The following is an 18118-nucleotide window of genomic DNA, read 5'->3' on the forward strand; positions in this document are numbered from 1 at the left end:
ATGAGAAAGTAAAATACTACAGACATTTTCAACCTAAGCTGTTTGGGGTTTGTTTGTTTGTTTGTTTGTTTTCCTTTTTTTCCTTTATGTGGGATGGACTTATCAGGATGTCATGCCATAAGTTCAAAATGTCCATTCCCCAATGGACTTTCCAACAGAGATTCCTGGGGCCTGCTGTAGCTGTTTTTAAGTCAGATGGAAACACTTCCAGGTAAAATGCCATGTCTTCCAACCTCCAATTTGTGGTCCAGAAAACAGGGCCAATAGAGTCCGGGATGAGAGAAGCATGCTTGTCCTCTGCATCACTTTTCGTCACTGTGAAAGAATAACCGCCAAAACAAATTAAAGAAGGAAGATTTATTTGGCCCATAGCTGCAAAGACCCCTGGTCTGCCATGGCAGGAAAGGCGTGAGGGCATGGATGGTGGTATGAGCATGTAGGGTATGGAGTTGTTCACCAGGGTAGCCAAGGAAGAAGAGAGTGGCCGGAACTACTGCTGGGTTACAAGCTCCAAAGGCCCACCAGTAACCCATTTCTACCAGCTAGGTCCCACCTCCTAAGGACCTACAGCCTCCTATAATACGGCTACCAGCTGGGGAAAAATGTGTTCAACACATGAGCCCGTGGGAGACATTTCCGATTCAGCCCATAACAACCTCCTTCCAGCCCTTGCTTTTAGTGACCTCTGCTACCCCCATTAATGACATCTGTCTCCTCAAGAACTGTCTTCAAGAAGCCATCCTTATGATCTGGCAAGATTTTTCTCCAATGACCTCATGCCTGTGATATCAGAGAAAACAGAAAACAGCAAACAGCCAGTGGGTGTCTTGCTTCATCATTCTCTAAGGCTAGGAGGCCTAAGGTTGGGAAGAAGCAACATCTTAAACTTCAGCAGCATATCTGCTCCTGTGCTTCCCCTGTCCTGACCTCACGAGGTAATGAGGTGGCCCGCCCTTTACTCCTGCTCCTACACAGAGTGTAATGACCATTTATCTAGAGTCTGAAAACCGAGAGATTTGCTCAGAGAGATCCAGAAAATCCTTGAAAAGGGAGAAGAAACTGTGTATGTATGTGAATTTTTCCGTAAAACAAGGCCCCTGTCTTAGCCACAGTTTCAGAAGAGATCCATCTTTTAGAAAGTTTCAAACTTCTATGTTAAAATGGAGAAGTAGCTCTCTTTCTGTGTCCCCAACCTTAGCTCCGCACCACGTGAGGTTCAAGCCTTGGTTAATAGTTTTTCTTCATATAGAGTTTTTCAAGCCACATTTGTGGTCCATACTATGAATCACAGGCTTTAAAAATGAATTAGAATAAGACGAAACAAACACTAATGACTCGTTGTAGTAAGTGAGGACACCGTTTCTGGTGGCATATGTGTGTCCTGGGTCTCTATATACGATAGATTACTTACCTGGACAGTGTCCAAAGGGGCTGCAAGCTATGAATCCAGAGCTTTAGCTTGCAGACTTGAGTGTGTGCAGCAATGACCTGGCAGTGAGTTAACATGCAGGCGTCTGGGCTCTGCCTACTCAAAATCTGCACATGTCCAGGCGATACAAGCAGGCTCTAACCACACGGGACAAACGCTCACCTGACAGCACCCACTACACTCAGTGTGTTAGCCTCAGTCCATCTTCTGACTCTGGCTCACTGCATCCTTGGATGGCTGAGTGAAGCTCCACTTACCTGGTGATTGCAATAGCAAATTCCCCCTTGACACTTGGGATTGCAATAAATATGACAGTTGGTAATTCTTGTATTCCTAGAGGTACAACTCTGTGCTAAGTGTTTGCCTAACACGCATGAGGCCCTGGGGTTCATTTCCAGCAAAGGAAGGAAGGAGAAGGACGAACAGGGAGAGGGAGGGAGAGGGAGGAGAGAGGAGGAAGGGAGGAGCAGGGAGAGGGAGGGAGAGGGAGGAGAGAGGAGGAAGGGAGGAAGTAGATGCCTAGAATAAGGTTCAGGTATATGGAACTTTAGTTTTTCTACAAGGTAGTAAGTTAATACTTAAAAATACTAGTGTGAGTGTGTGTGGTGTGTGTGTGTTTTCGTGTGTGTGTGTTTTCATGTGTGTATGCATGGATGTGGAAGACCAAGGCTTTGAGTGTCTATCTTGACGGCTTTCCATTTCTCCAGCCCCCAAAGTTATTTTTTCTTGACTTTCCATATTAATTTACCCTCGAATTCTCAGTTCCTTCACAAAAATTGTCTTGGGCTTGTTCTAGCTCACTTCATTATTTTCCTTCTCCCCAAAGAACACAGTATCAGTATAAGGCAACATCGACTGATCTGATCATGGGCTTTAATTTGTGGCTAAGTTATTTCCCTAAGCTTGTAATTTGGTTGAAATGAATATATTCTCAAATCTATCTTAAGAGATGAGAAAAGTCAGGCATGATACAGGTCATGCTAGCCTACTTTTTATGGGGACACCAGGGCATGACCATGACAATTGTTCAATCCCCACCAACCTTTCCATTCATCTCTCTGACACCACGTAAGTAAGAATGTCAATAGCATGTGTCTCCTGGGTAACCCCAGGAAGGATATGTACTGGAGCATGGTAAGGGAGATGGCAAGGAGAACCATGTACACCCACTCTGCAGTTGCCTCTGAGATTCAATGTCCCCGGTCCTACAATACTTCTCTCTTGAGAGGGTCTCATTGTCCACAGCAGGACCCGTCATAAAGCATGCAAAGGGCCAAGCCTTTTTCCTAATGAAATTTATTTTTATCCTTTCCCCAAGGTTTCATGTTGATGTCAGTGAAAATAAATGTGATTCAAATGTAAGCAGAACTATAGGTGATCCCAGTTCCCTGGTAAGTATGGGGTAATGGAAAGGATTTATAAGTAGATAGCTTTTGGTAGATAAAAGATAGGTAGGTAGATGATGGATAGGTAGGTGGGTAGGTAGATAGATGATAGAGATAGATGATAGATAGACAGATAGATGATAGATAGATAGATAGATAGATAGATAGATAGACAGATGATATGATAGATAGATGATAGCTCAATATATAAAGAGTTATATGATGGACTATACATGAAGCCAACAGGTTATCTAATAGATAAAATAACTTATAAGCATTGGCTTTATGCTAGATGCTGTACTAAAATGCACTTCTAAGATTACCCACAGAATAATTATACTATTATTCTACACTTCATGTTTTTGTTTGTTTGTATTTGGTGTTTGGAGGGAACATCTCACTATGTAGCTCTAGCTGGCCTGAAGTTTGCTGTGTCACCCAAGCTGGCACCAAACTTACTATGTGGTGGATGATGACCTTGAACTCCCTGACCTTTTCGTCCCCCCCTCCCCAGTTCTGAGATTATAGTTCCAGGTCACCATACCATGTTATTCAATGCTGGGGAACTACAGAACCCAGGGCTCTGTGAATGCTCTGGCAGCTGAGCACTCTGCATCTAAGCCACAGCACCAGCTCATCAGTCTCTGTTTGTAAAATGATGAAATTGAGGATCATCGGCATTATGTGATTTCTAGGTCAATACCTAGAAAGTTATGGTGTCAGGATTTGATGCCAGACAGACTGACTCCAAAACCCATGTTTTTCACTCAAAACTTTATGTTTCCCTGAGCATAAAGAGGAAGCTCGAGCTAGCTTAGACTTCCTCTGTATGCTATAGTTGAGTGGTTTCTCAACCTCCCTAATGCTGTGACTATTAGATACAGTACCTCATATCGTGGCTGACCCCCAACCATAAAATTATTTTCATTGTTACTTCGTAACTGTAACTTTGCTACTGTCAGGAATTGTAACATAAATATTTTTGGCGGTAGAGGTTTGCCAAAGGGACCATGACCCATGGGGTTGAGAACCACTGCTATAATTGGATCTGGAATGTTTCCCTGAAGTTTTTGGTCCCAGATGTGGTGCTCTTGGGAGATGGTGGAACCTTTAGTAGGTAGGCTCATGTAAGTGATGCTCTGTCCCCCCTAAGGCTAAGTCTTCCAAGGGGACTATGAGACTTTGGTCTCCTCCCTTCTAGTCATGAGGCAAATGGTGTTGCCATGAATGCTGCTTTTGACATGCTACATCTCCACAGGGCCTGAAGCAAAGAGGATGGCCAATCATAGTCTGAAACTTCCACAACTATGAGCCAAAAGAAACCTTTCCTCTTTGTAAGTCAGTTTAGCTCAGGTATATTTGTTATAGCATAGGGAAGCCGACTAACACTGCCTTTTTACTTGGGTTGTTTGGGGACATGATCTTGGTATACAGCCTGTGCTTGTCTCTAACTTGAGATTTTTACCTCTTGTCATCAGAAGTGCATTATGGGTACGCACCACCACGTATGGCTGCATTTTCACTTTATACTCAGTGAAATATTTGAGAATAACTGAAAAGTTCTTTCTCAAGGAGCTTCCTGGGAAATCTGGATGCTGAGGAAGGCTGTGTGTGGTATATGATGCTCAATATCTCCTACAATGTATTATTATCTTAAAATCTCACTGACCAAGAAGATCAAGTTTTGTTAGTATTTAACTCTAAAACTGAGACAGCTATAGGTATAGCTGGGTTTCATTTTTTAATTGCTAAGCAGTCTGAATTGTATTTAAAACATTTGAAGAAAGAGCATAGGCATATGGGTGTGTCCTGGTGACTGTTATAACTGAGTTTCCCCCCTCCCCGACCCCTAGTACTCACACATACATATTCATCCATTCCATTTCACCTTGTTCAAAGTATCTGCTCAAAAATGGCCATTCAGGCCTGGTGGTACAAACCTGTAATCACAGCTGCTAGCAAGGCTCACGTGGGAGGATTTCAGAAGTTTAAAGTCCTGTATAGGCTAGAGAGAAAGTTTGAGGCTAGCCTGGACAACCGAGTGAGACCTAGTTTCAAAATTAAAAGTAGAAAAGGGGCTGGGGGAATGTAGACCAGTGGTAGAGCCCTTGTCTGCCGGTGTGCCAATGCCGTGTTTAATGCCCTAGAGTCACCAAGAAATAAGAACAAAAAGGGAAGAAAAGGAAAGGAAACCTGTCTTCCCGGGGTGTGTCTCTCTGACCATGCTTGCCAGAAGGTTCTGGGCCAGTGTATGCCATTGTCGTAGAAGTTATTTACTCTGTGCCATGATCCTTAGTTTTTCTCTGCCTCTCCTACTGGAACCGTACATGTCTTAGGAATCGTAAGCAGGCCATGCCATCTTTGCATAGTAACTTAGAGTCTGGCTCATGGCACTTAAGATTTGCCAGTAATGAATTAATAAATAAACCATGACAGCATAGAGTCCTCTAAGTCTGAGGCAAGGCCCTTCATCCTGCAGCTCATAACACGTTTATAAAGTGTAAATAAGCACGGTGTGCGCCAGAGCCCAGAAACACCAGCAGAAGCCCTGGGGTTGCAACGCGTGGTGGTTCTCCGGAGTGGATGACCTTGGAGAACAATTGTTCTCACTTGTCACTGCAGAGATACAAAAAAGTGCCATTGCATTCCCCTGAAGCAGCTGGGGCTGACAGACACTGCAGTGAGCAGGTCCTCTCTGAGTCTGCTCGCCCTTGAGGGGCTTCCAAGGACAGAAGGGCCTGAGGGCAGGAGCATGGCCTTGCTTTTCACTGTGATTTTCAAATGAGGGTTGTTTTTTTTTTTAAAAATGTGTATTATTATTTTTAGAGACAGAGATTGTAGTCCAAGGTCACAGGTGTAACTTTGCTGGTTGTAGAATGCAGCTTTTCTGTCCCTTTTGACAACAATCCTCCTTCTAGATGATTCCAGCTCTCCCTTCAAAATCATCTTAAGCCATATCTCTAAGAGGGCCTTCAGTGAACAGCCTCCAGGGTCTGTCTAAATGTCCCCTTCCATCTGCTCACTACTACAGGCACATTTCATTCTTGCACTTACCACCCTGATAGGAACTGATCTGTTTCTGCCAGGGCTGGGGGAGCTGTAGAGACAGAAACTTTCCTCTTACCCAATGTCAGGCGCTGTGGCAGTACCAACCAGGCCCTTACATCATTTCTTTCTGTTCCTTTCTGGTGGTTGTTGATGGGAATATCCTTTGAAGTCCCTTGGCCCCATGCTAATGGTCCTTGTATTTTTGAATGAGGCTCATCCTTGCATGGCAGCAGAGAAGGTTCCAGCACAGTGTTACCACGTTAAGACAAAGACTGACAAATTCCAAAGAGGCTGGGCCCCAGCTCCAAAAACCTAAAATCCAATTTTTATTTGAGTGCCACCCCCTGTAAAACCTGCCCTGAACTCGGAACCCCCTGCTCAACTAACATGACAGAAAATGGGGGTTTTCTCTGTGCTGGGCAGCTACCTGAATTCATTACCAACACTCCCGAGACTTCCCTGGACCATTTGGAGGGCTTGAACTGCAGCAGATTCACAGTGCATCCAGCCTGCTAGCCTGGGGGATGAAGGATCACAGGGGAGAAGATGCTGATAAAACCATCATTATAGGATGTTCCCGGCAGTGGCTTTCCACAGACAGGATATCGAAAATGATAATTGGTTGCCGACGTTCTTTAGAGGTCATTGATTGAGCTGGCTAGGAGAGCTCTCTGGCTTTCTATAATAGCATCTCTTCCTTGAACCCAAGTAATGACCCTTGACGTAGCTTTCAAGATGAATTCACTTGGGGGAGAAAGTCTAGGAACCACCTCTAAATAGCAGCTGATAGTCCTCTTCGAAATAAGCACAACAATGAGAGAGAAGGATTTCTCTTTAAAATGAGTCTCTGCTACCAAACTAGGTAGTGCCATGGAACTGGTAGCTCTGTTTTTGTCAGGAGGATAAACCCTTCTAAATGAACAAAATGAGCCAATGGCATTTGGTGGGTGTTTTCAGTAATAAGGCCTGTTTTCTCAAGTGCGGTGGGAGAGAGGAGAGAGAAGTTTTCTTGTCCTTTCTGGCTTGCAGATGAAATTTAAAAACATACTGTTAAATTAATAAAATGTCCATTAACTTAGTCTTGCAAACAATTGCAATTTAAAACCAATTTTATGATCATATTAGAACCACAATTTTACATCAAAGTGCAACCAGATGGAAATGCCCCACATTGAAGATATGAGCCAAGAGCAACAGGGAGTTTTGGTGAGAAGGATTAATGACTGGGGGACCCCAGTGTCTCTCAGGCACAGCTTCCACTGGCTTATGGCACCAGGTCTTTTGCTTTCCCCATCAAGAGATGAACCAGGGAAACCAGGCCATAAAGTTTTAAAAATTGTTTTAAAATACTTCTTCTTGAAAGGCAGGTGTGAACTGAGACTCCAGTGGTAGAGCATTTGTCTAGCATGCACAGAAGTTTCCTGAGTTTAATACCCAGCACTAAAAAGAAAAGGCCAATGTTGTGGCCTGAGATGCAGAAGGTGGTCCTTTTACTGTTGAGAAATTAAAAGGCAACCTAGGGAGGAAACGACTTATTTGGCTTATAGTCTACAGTCTATCATCAAGAGAAGTCAGGACAAGAGCACAGGGAGGAGCCTGGAGGCAGGAACTGAAGTAGAAACCTTGGAGGAACCCTGCGCACTGGCTTACCCAGCATGCTGCTGCTGCTTCTTCTTCTTCTTCTTCTTCTTCTTCTTCTTCTTCTTCTTCTTCTTCTTCTTCTTCTTCTTCTTCCTCCTCCTCCTCCTCCTCCTCCTCCTCCTCCTCCTCCTCCTCCCCCTCCCTCTCCTCTTCCTCCTTCCTTCCTTCCTCTCTCCCTCCCTCCCCCCTCCCTCCCTTCCTTCCTTCCTTCCTTCCTTCCTTCCTTCCTTCCTTCCTTCCTTCCTTCCTTCCTTCCTTTCTTCCTTCCTTCCTTCCTTCCTTCCTCTTCTTCCTCCTCCTTTTTCCTTCCTCCTCCTCCTCCTTGGTTTTTTGAGATAGGGTTTCTCTGTATAACAGCTCTGGCTGTCCTGGAACTTGTTTGTAGACCAGGCTGGCCTAGAACTCAAAGAGATCTTTGTGCCTCTGCCTCCCAAGTGCTGGGATTAAAGGCATATCCCACCACTACCTGGCCTTGCTTGCTTTCTTATACCACCCAAGATCACCTCGCCATGGTTGGCACTGTCCATAGTGGTCAGGGCTCTTTTATAACAATCATTAATCAAAAAAAAAAAAGCCTCACAGACATCCCTACAGGCAATATGATGGAGTCAATCCTTCAATTAGGAGTCTCTCTTCCCAGATGACCCTATCTTGTGGCAAGCTGACAAGAAACTAACCAACATGTAAAGATACTCTTTCACTAGCTATTTCTCATCTAAAGATGTAGGGAGATCTGGTAATAGTCAGCACCCTCCAGGGTGGTCAAGAACTTGGGCAGTAGAGATCGGAGGGTCATTTTGTCATTCATAGGCCACTGGCATCTTTGCACGTGATGAGCCACCCATGTTTGTTAGCATTCTCTGAGCTCTTGTGTCCATGCCAGGTTTCCTGCTATAGTGAAGGTGCTTCGGATGAAGAGCTACACACAAGTCTATCCTTCACCTTCAGTTCTGAACTCCAAGGAGACGGAGAAAGAGAAGTTTTCTCAAAATAAAGGCTTTAGATTGCTCATAGACTGCTAATAGTCTTTTTTTGTGTGTTCACATATGTGCAGGGGTGTGTGTGTGTGTGTGTGTGTGTGTGTGTGTGTGTGTGTGTGTACACATGTGGAAGCCAGAAGATGACCTTGGGTGTCATTCCTCCTCAGACACCACTCACCTTGGTTTTTGAGACAGGGTCTCTGAGACCTCCTCAGTGCTGGAATTACCATCGTGCACCACTAAATCCAGCTTGTTACGTGCTGCTGTGGATTAAAGTGGAGTCCTCACACTTGCAGAGCAGACACTTCGTGAGCTCAGCCACCTACCCAGATTCCTGAGTTTCTAGTATTCAACAGGAGCATTCATACGCTTTTAGAAGAAATGGGTGGGGAAGGGGTCTCAGAAAGAAAAACGATCATGCCATAGTATTACAAGCAGTCTCACAAAGAGTGCAAAGTGAAGAACTTAGGGCAGGTCAGCCAAACAAGAACACAACTCTAAATCCATCAGTTGCCTTGGTGATGGCTCTGCTAGGGATGTGCTAGGGATGCTCTACCTTAATGGATGAGCATTAGGGTGAACGCTCTCTGTGCATCCAGCGATGCTGTGTGAGATGAAGGTACATTATATGGAATGAGCACAAATGTTGTGCAAAAAAATATGCTCTTACTTTGATGATGATGTCCTTCTCACCTTAGTAAATTATTCCGAACCACCCCTAGAGGGATCGGGGAAATCAGAGAAAGCCAGATCTGCCAGTAGCTTCCCCGTGGTATTTTCAGACTGCCCCTCACTCAGCCCCATACACTTACGAATTGTAGGTTTCTATTTTTTAATACTCATTATAATTTGAGAAGGAGGCTTTAACATCAACAGTGAAGCAGCATTAGGCTGATAAACAATTTGTCTGCTGTCACTTTTGGGAGTGAGCAGATGCTGACACAAGCAATTGGGGGAGGAAGGGGTTGTTCTCACTCACAGTTTCAGGGGACACAGTCCATCATGGCGGGGGAGGCGTGACCGTGGGGTCTGAGGTGAGGTGAAAGCAGACAGAGACGAATGTTGGCATCTATTCTCCTCCTTTCTATCATGTCCAGGACTTCAGCCCGTAGGATGGTGCTGCCCACGTTCAGAGTGGGAATTCTCTCCTCAGGTAAATATTTCTATGTATATTCTCACAGACACATCTAGAGGTGTGTTTCCACAGTAGTTCTAAAGCCTGTCAGGTTTACAGTCAAAACCAGCTATCACAGGAAGAAACACAAGTGAGTGGGCTTTAGGCCATATGTACATGAGGCCTGGGTTGATGAGGAAAATGAAGTTGAATAACCACCTACCATCCCCCTCTCAGGAGTTAGTCAGCCTCCTGGCACTATAATAAAATACTCAGACAACCAGCTTATAAGGAGGAAGGATTCATTGCTCACAGTTAGGGCACAGTTCTTGCACACGACTGGATGGTGTATGACTGGTTGGCCTGTCGGTTGTGAAGAGACACATCATGATACAAGTTTGTGACAAATCAGAATTGCTTACATCAACATTCAAAATGGAAGGGAAGAAAAGGACCAGAGCCCTTCAAAGGCATGTCTTGATAAGCGAAGACCTCCCACAATGCCTTTCTTCTTAAAGGTGCCACCTCCTCCTCCCATTAGCACTATACTGGAGACCAGTCCTTTAAGAGATGGACACTTGGGGAATGCTCATCTAAGCCACACTGCCCTTCACTTCTCACTGGTGCGCTTTCACTACCTACCGCCGTGTTGGATACAAAGAGAAGGGAAGGAGGACCCTCACTCGCTCAGGAGCATGTCTCCCCCACGTCAGAAACCCCCATGCTGGCATTAGCTTATGTTAGGAGTGACTAAATGACCGTATCCCCTCAGGAGGTCAATGTGTTCTTTTGGTACAGGGACATACTTTGAGAAGGCTCTTTGTGTGCTCTGTTCTCATCCTGTGAAGAGCAGCTGATGTGCAGTGGTGGTAGCTGCATAAGGACCAACTTGAACTTCGATCCCCACTCCACTGGTCAAGACGTTCTCACAATAGTAATTGCATTTAACTGGGAGGACCTTGTAGAGTTTCCTGGGCCTCTTTGATAGATATTATATATATATATATATATATATATATATATATATATATATATATATATATATATATTTGCTTAGGTATGCTAAAAACTTAGAGGAGAAATATGATATACATCCCAGGTTAGGAGCAACTAACCACCCAGGAAGTGCAACAATTAATGTTAATTGTCAGCTTGACAAGAAATCTAGACTTGAGCAGGAGATGAGCCTCAGCACATGCCTATGATAAGGCTATCTTGATTGTACTGATTGACAGGGGAAGGACTGCCCACCGCGGGTAGCACCATTCCCCAGCTGGGAGTTTGGGCTGTGCAAGTGAAGAAAAGAAGCAGAGCAGTAACATACACCCTCCCCTCTCTGTTCAGCCGTGAAATGTCACATGGCCAGCTGCTTTATGTTTCTGTGCACTTGACGTTCCTACCATGATGGAGTGTAGCCTGACCCCTGAGCTAAAACAAACCATTTCCCCATAAGTTGCTTTTGTCAGAGTGCTTTATCCCAGTCACAGGAAACTATGACAGGAAGGTCTGATCGGATCTGTGTAAGAAAAGACCCAGAACCAGGACAAATCTCCCCAGAGCCACGAGGGGGTCACCGTCCGTTAGAGATGCTGGGGTGACTAGAGCAGTGAAATGGCGAGGATGAGGAGTGATAGTTCCATCACCTTATGTACCTCAGTCTCCGTCCGTGTCTGTCAGATGGAGATGGAAATGGCACCCATCTTATAGAGTTGTGCTGAGCGCTTACACAGACTGGCCGGCCAGCACAGAACATGGTGACAGCGTCTGTGTGTTCCTCACAAGAATTTACTGCTCTTATTCCTTTGTTTGTTCAAAGTGTCTAAGTTGGAGAGTGTAGCAAGTCTGTTTAGTGGGACCCATCTGAGAAGGGACTGGCCAAAGTACAAAGGAAATGGAGTTGCTGGGTCTTCTCAAAGTCCAGAAAAGCTGGACACTCTACTATGGCTGATCTGCCCAGAACTGTTCCTGAGTTCAGAGGCAATGTGACCAGCCGCCGCCTGCCTCGCCGCCAGGCCTTCCCTGCTTCCTCGCCATGACAGATTGCATCTCTCTAAACTGCAAGCCTAACTAAACCATCTCTCCTGTAAACTGCTTCTGTCAGGGTATCTTATCGCAGCAACAGAAGGAACTAATGGAGATAATGTTTTTCATCTCAATGTTCGCAGAAAGAAAAATGAGAAATAGACTTTTCTATAACGGCCCCAAATATTAGGCATCAGCATGCCACCAAGAAGGCTTTCCTTGAAGACTGTTACCTGATACAAGACTGTGCCGTGTCCACTCTCCACAGTGCTGCGTAAGCAGCATCGATTTCAGGCTAATCCATGTCACTTATTCAACGGCTGCTGCATCTGTATGTTCTGCATCCTGTCTTACAATTTCAACATAAATTAAAATTTAATGCTTCTTTCATATTAAATATTTATACGATACAAACTTATTCTCCACAGATTTGTGACTAAAAAAAAAAAAGAAAGAATGATTTCCAATAATAAAAAAAATGACTTGAGATTCTCAAACTGTGTCACAATCAAACAAGCAAAAGCTGATAATCAAATAACCTTCACAAGTATGAAGGTGAAAGCTCAGCTTTGTAAAAACACCCTGGAGCTCTCTGTCCAAAGTCAAATAAGGAGTTACTCTGGAATAATCGAGGTCAAGAGCACTGAGAGCTTGTCAAGCACACACTCTGTGTGCTTCCTTCCCCCCAAGCACATCTTGTCAATGTGGAGTTTTTCATAATACTATGCAATGTAACAACAATAAAGACTATAAGGGTCTGCACAGATAGCTCACAGGTTAAGTGAGATGGCCCACTTACTGCTCTTACAGAGAACCTGGGCTCAGTTCCCGGCACCTACATGCAGCTCACAACCACCTGTAACTACACACACACACACACAAATAAAATATTTTTAAAGAATATATTTAATACTTCACATTTAAGGATTTATAATATCATTCCCCAAACTAAGAGCTGTGAAAAGAACACCAAAAATACTGTTATTGAAGATTTTTGTATGCTTTCTAGGTTATACTTTATTTCTTCACTTATTTTAAAACGTTGAGATCCAAGTCAGGGCACTGCTCAGGCTAGGCAGGCACTCTGCTGTTGAGCTAGATCCCCAGGCCATCGATGTCATGGTTTATGCGATCATGTCAAACATTTCATCCTTTCTTTTAAAACATTCCATTTGTGTCATCCTTGTAGTGACAACTTTATGAAGGGGACAATAGATATTAGGCCTTAACTATGACGTCTTTTCCCTTGTCACATTTTAACGACTGTTGTAGCTTCACGACTGTTTCCTTTCAGTGCTAATGGCATTCAGAGAGGGGTTAGACATCGGGAGGAGCTGTGGAAATGCACGTGATCGTGAAGAAAGGGTAGCAGTAATTTGGAGGCAGAAAGGGAGGTCACTGGAGTTTAGAGGCAGCACAGGGAAGGCTCTGGAGGCGGCATCCCTGAGTAAGGAGTCCGGCGCTGAGAGGGAGAGGGGGGACTTGTTTCTCCTGAGCTTTGTAGTGAAGTCCTGCTTTGTTGTTTCCAGGAGTCATTGCGACATGGTGGCTTTTGAAGTTGATGCTCCTTTTAGATATGTTTCTGTGCTGAGGGGAGGCTTCTGTAGCCACTCAGGATGCTGTCAGTCTCCACAGCTTCCTTTATAATCTTTTGCTAACTCTGACAGCTCTTCTCATTTCTACAACAGGAAATCTACTCCTGGGGCATCCGTGTGCAAGGTAGACTTTGCCAAGTTTCGTGGTGGGACAGAAGAGACGAGAGCGTCGCACAGTGGGTCACTTGCTTGTTTCTCCACATCCCTTCCATTCCTTCTCCCAGGGCGACGCCTTCCAGGACTCCATGAACTTCCAGACCTGACTATACCCAAGCCCACCATCTCCCTAGACATCCGTGTGAATTGTGTATCGCTTACTTTTCATTGCTATGGCCAAAGCCCCTAACAGAAGCAACCTGTGAGGAGAGAGATTTATTTTGTCTCAGAGTTTCACAGGGTTGAGTCCACTATGAACAGTTTGGTCATAGACAGAGAGAAAACAGGGGAAGGGGAATGCCAGCATTGGCCTTGGTCTCTTAGGTGATTTTAAGTCAGTCAAGCTGATGGTGATGATTATGCGTCTTGGACTACCTATAAGTGTTTTTCACTAGTGTATAAAATTCAAAAAAGAAAATCAATCACATTTTAATTATTTATGGCTGCAGTTCTGTAGTTCATTCTTCTGGCATGGATATGAACCAAATCCCCATTGTATCTCTGGTCGGTCTGACAATGCTGTGTCAGTGTGTTCTAATTTTAAAGGAGCTTTTATGTCAAAAAAGTTTGGGCAATTTTGCAGTAAGATGTATAGCTGGGAGTGTCGCTCCTAAACCCAAATCAACATGGGAAGATCTAGGCACAACTTGAAATTTCAGAATGGTAAGTCCTGTGTAGGAGGAGAGGCTAAGAAATCATAGCTTGTTACGCTCCTGCCCTGAGCCAGACACAGAGCAGGATGCTGTGGGATGGTCTGTATGTCAAATATGTTGCTGATTGGTCAATAAATAAATCACTGATTGGCCATTGGCTAGGCAGGAAGTATAGGCGGGACAAGGAGGAGGATAGAGCTGGGAAGTGGAAGGCTGAGGGGAGACACTGCCAGCCGCCATCAGGACAAGGAAGATGTAAAGTACCGGTAAGCCACAAGCCACGTGGCAAGGTATAGATTAATAGAAATGGATTAATTTAAGCTGTAAGAACAGTTAGCAAGAAGCCTGCCACGGCCATACAGTTTGTAACCAAAATAAGTCTCTGTGTTTACTTGATCGGGTTTGAGCGGCTTGGGACTGGCGGGTGAGAGAGATTTGCCCTGACTGTGGGCCAGGCAGAAAAGCTCTAGCAACAAATGGCGCCCAACGTGGGGCAAGAGTTTCCACCTAAAACCTGAAAAAAGATTCTAAAACGGAGCTAAAAACAGCTTCCTAATTGTCTCTCTCAAATGAGCGGCAGCTGCCGGTTTGAGCTACTGGCGGGTTGCTGGCGTGCGCGCTCGACCTGCAGTATGGCGGGAATGAGGCCTCTGCAAATGGCACATTAAGCTACATTGTGGATTTAGCCTTTGCTAGTACAAAACAAAAAAAGAGGTTTCTGGGCTACACACTGCTTGGATAAAAGCATAGACCCACGATAGCTCCCAGAGCTGGTGGTAAAGTACCACGCCAAGTTGGGAAGCTGAGGTGGGCGGAGCCAGCAGCCACAGTTGCTGCAGCTTAAAGCAATAGATTCACAATAAGACAGATTCAGATGTAATAGTTTAAAATGTGTGTAAAATATACGTAGGCTTGAAAGAGACAAAAAAAAGGTGATATATACAGTATAGAAACAAATACATGGTTTTAAAAAATAAAGTCTTTAAAGAGACAGTAAAATTAATATAAAAAATAAGCCACGTAGAGATGACTATTACACAGAGAGTCTGGATTGTGTTGTCTTTGGGATTCTTAACTACAGAGAGATATTTGATTGTAAAGGAAGCTGAGTTAAACCAGTATGTATATTTTAAAGATACTTTGACTTCAAAATTTGGATGTAAGGATATGTTGCTTTGGAAAAGAGTCTCTTTTGTTTCCACAGAAAACAAGAGGCTATGGATTTGTTCCAGAGTAAGATACATCAGGTTTGACCAGCCAAGACCCCCTGAAAGGTCTCCAATGACACCATGGCCCAGATGATCCAACATCCAGAACCGTTTCAAGACAACTGGCTCAGATGATACAGCCTCACGGACTACTCCATGATCCTAAAATTTTCTTTGTTTCCCCAGAAGATACAGCGCCCCCCTCCAGCAGGAAGTAGTAAGAAAAGCTACGCCCAAATTCCCAAATATACCAAGCTGACTTTGGAGATGTGTAAAGGTTAAAACCTTCCTTTTTAAGAAAAGAAAAGGGGAGGTGCTGTGGGATGGTCTGTATGTCAAATATGTTGCTGATTGGTCAATAAATAAATCACTGATTGGCCATTGGCTAGGCAGGAAGTATAGGCGGGACAAGGAGGAGGATAGAGCTGGGAAGTGGAAGGCTGAGGGGAGACACTGCCAGCCGCCATCAGGACAAGGAAGATGTAAAGTACCGGTAAGCCACAAGCCACGTGGCAAGGTATAGATTAATAGAAATGGATTAATTTAAGCTGTAAGAACAGTTAGCAAGAAGCCTGCCACGGCCATACAGTTTGTAACCAAAATAAGTCTCTGTGTTTACTTGATCGGGTTTGAGCGGCTTGGGACTGGCGGGTGAGAGAGATTTGCCCTGACTGTGGGCCAGGCAGAAAAGCTCTAGCAACAGCAGGATGCTGGGGTCAACTGTGAAACAATGTAGGCAAGGTCTCCATCCTCATGAAGCCTGTGGCTGATGGGGAGACAGCAATCGTACAAGCTCACACAGCATGTGCGTGGGTGGCAGGGGAATTGCGCAGAGTGAGATAATAGTCCAGCATTCCCTGGAGACTAGAGACAGGGTGGGAATGCGAATGGAAGGCCTCAGACCAGAGGTAACAGCAAGTGTGCAGATGTAAGGCCCCACGGGAAACAGGCAGTCTGGGGGTCAGGAAAGCAGCTTAGGCCGGGTGTGCTGTCATAGGCCTGGAGTCTCAGCATTCAGGAGGAGGAAGCAGGAGACTGTCTTGGGCCACACAGCGAGACTTTGTCTCAAAAAAGGAAAGGGAGAGGAGGGGGGAGGGGGAGGGAGAAAGGCAGGGAGGGGAGAGAGAAAAATCTCCTTTGGAGCTGGGACACAGAATATAGAGTGGCAGACAGGTGTGGCCCCAGCTGGGACTAGAGAAGAAAGTCCAGTGTATGACTCCCACATCTTCGGTTTGGGGAGGGTTTGTTTGGTTTTGTTTGGAGACAGTCTTTCTGCATAGCTCTGACTATCCTAGAACTTACTAGGTAGACCAGACTGGCTTCGAACTCAGAGATCCGCTTGCCTTCGCCTCCCAAGTGCTGCCGTTAGAGGTATGAACCATCTTCAGATTTGTGAACCTTTTTAGTTTGCCGCTGCTCATCCTCAGCTGAGACCCAGCCTCAGTCTGAACTCACGCATTCTGACCACACCTCTGTTTGCTAGAGGCCCAGGTAGCTGGGCAGCACGGCTGTCACTCCCCTGCACCTAACACCACTCTCCGACAGCTGGGACGGCCAGTCAAACTGGGCCTTCTCTCTATGTGCCCTGACTGTGGTAAGTCACCAATCGGGGGAAAGGGAACAAAATGCAATTTTCACTGACATCAATAACCTTGCATGAAGAGTTTTCTTGACTAATCTTCAAGATAACAGTAATATATATATATATATATGTGTATATATATTGAGAGAATTATATATATATATATATATATATATATATATATATATATATATATATATAGAGAGAGAGAGAGAGAGAGAGAGAGAGAGAGAGAAGATAATGGTGTCTAAGATTACAGAAGTGGAGCTGTTCTGGGTAATTCCAACTTCCAGTGAGAATGCTGAGGTAGGGCGGAGGATGTCAAATCCATCTGCGGTGCTTTAGTGGTGAGTGTGCCATCCTTGCTGTGTAGGAACATGGCTGGAGCAGAACTGAAGGGAGGAGTCAGAAACCAAAGCCCCCAGGGGGACCGTGGCGGGAACAGCATCACAGGAAGGGAAGACCCCAAGGATGCTCCTCCAAAGTCGTCTTAGGCAGGATTCTCCCAGAAATCAGCCTTGGTCATTGGCTTACATTCACTTAGTTGATTTTTGGAACAAGATCCCAGGGAATAGGAGTGGGAGAAGGATGAGGGAGTGGTGGAGTGAGAGAGAGAGAGAGAGAGAGAGAGAGAGAGAGAGAGAGAGAGAGAGAGAGAGAGAATACGTAATGCAAGATATACACTTGAGTAATTATCACTATGGGTGGATGGATCTCTGCTCTGGTTTCCAAAACTTCCAAGAAGCCACATGGAACAAACCCCAGGATGTATCCACGTTCTTCTCCCTCTGTTGGGGTGCTTTGTAGGGTTGGGAACTCCTGGCAGGAGCATCACCAGGCAGGTTTCTTCAAGTCTCTCCTTCTAAGGCTCTTGGAAGCTCCAGACAGAAATCGAAGTGGCATGTTGCAGCTGAGGCATCACGCTGCCAGGTTTCCACCTGCCTGGAGCTGTTTGTCATAGCAGTGGCTGGAGAAAAAAAATGTGGGCAGAGAGAATGTAAGGGAGGGCACAAGCGGTGTCTGTCACAAAGAGTAGAGGAGTCACTGTTAGTAAGCAACAGGCGGGCAAACAAACAGAAAACAGTGTAGGGAAGGCATCAAGGCTGCTCCAGGCCAGGGACGTTAGTGGGCAAATGTCCAGCTTCAGCTTTGACCCAGAACTTGGAGAAAACATGGATGAAAAGTCATCTGGCAAGCGAGAAGAATGGACGGCAAAGAAGAGGTCCGGGTGGGTTGGTTCCTGCCCATCCTAGACCAAGCAGGTTCAGCCAGATCCAGGAACCTAACCACCGCAAAGCTGCCCAC

The 18118-nt window shown here is 45.0% G+C and overlaps 1 long non-coding RNA gene across 1 annotated transcript in view; it reads left to right on the plus strand.

Annotated features, from left to right (window-relative positions):
• The window catches only part of LOC128110115 (uncharacterized), a 30513-nt gene extending 13598 nt beyond the window's left edge, over nucleotides 1-16915 (plus strand). The window contains exon 3 of the long non-coding RNA XR_008218046.1: nucleotides 13308-16915. This is a non-coding gene — a long non-coding RNA (uncharacterized LOC128110115). The remainder of the gene's footprint in view (nucleotides 1-13307) is intronic.
• The last annotated feature ends 1203 nt before the right edge of the window (nucleotides 16916-18118 follow it).

Source organism: Peromyscus californicus, unplaced genomic scaffold, assembly GCF_007827085.1.
Source record: "Peromyscus californicus insignis strain IS unplaced genomic scaffold, ASM782708v3 Scaffold_14__1_contigs__length_90479793_seg_2, whole genome shotgun sequence".
NCBI lineage: Eukaryota > Metazoa > Chordata > Mammalia > Rodentia > Cricetidae > Peromyscus > Peromyscus californicus.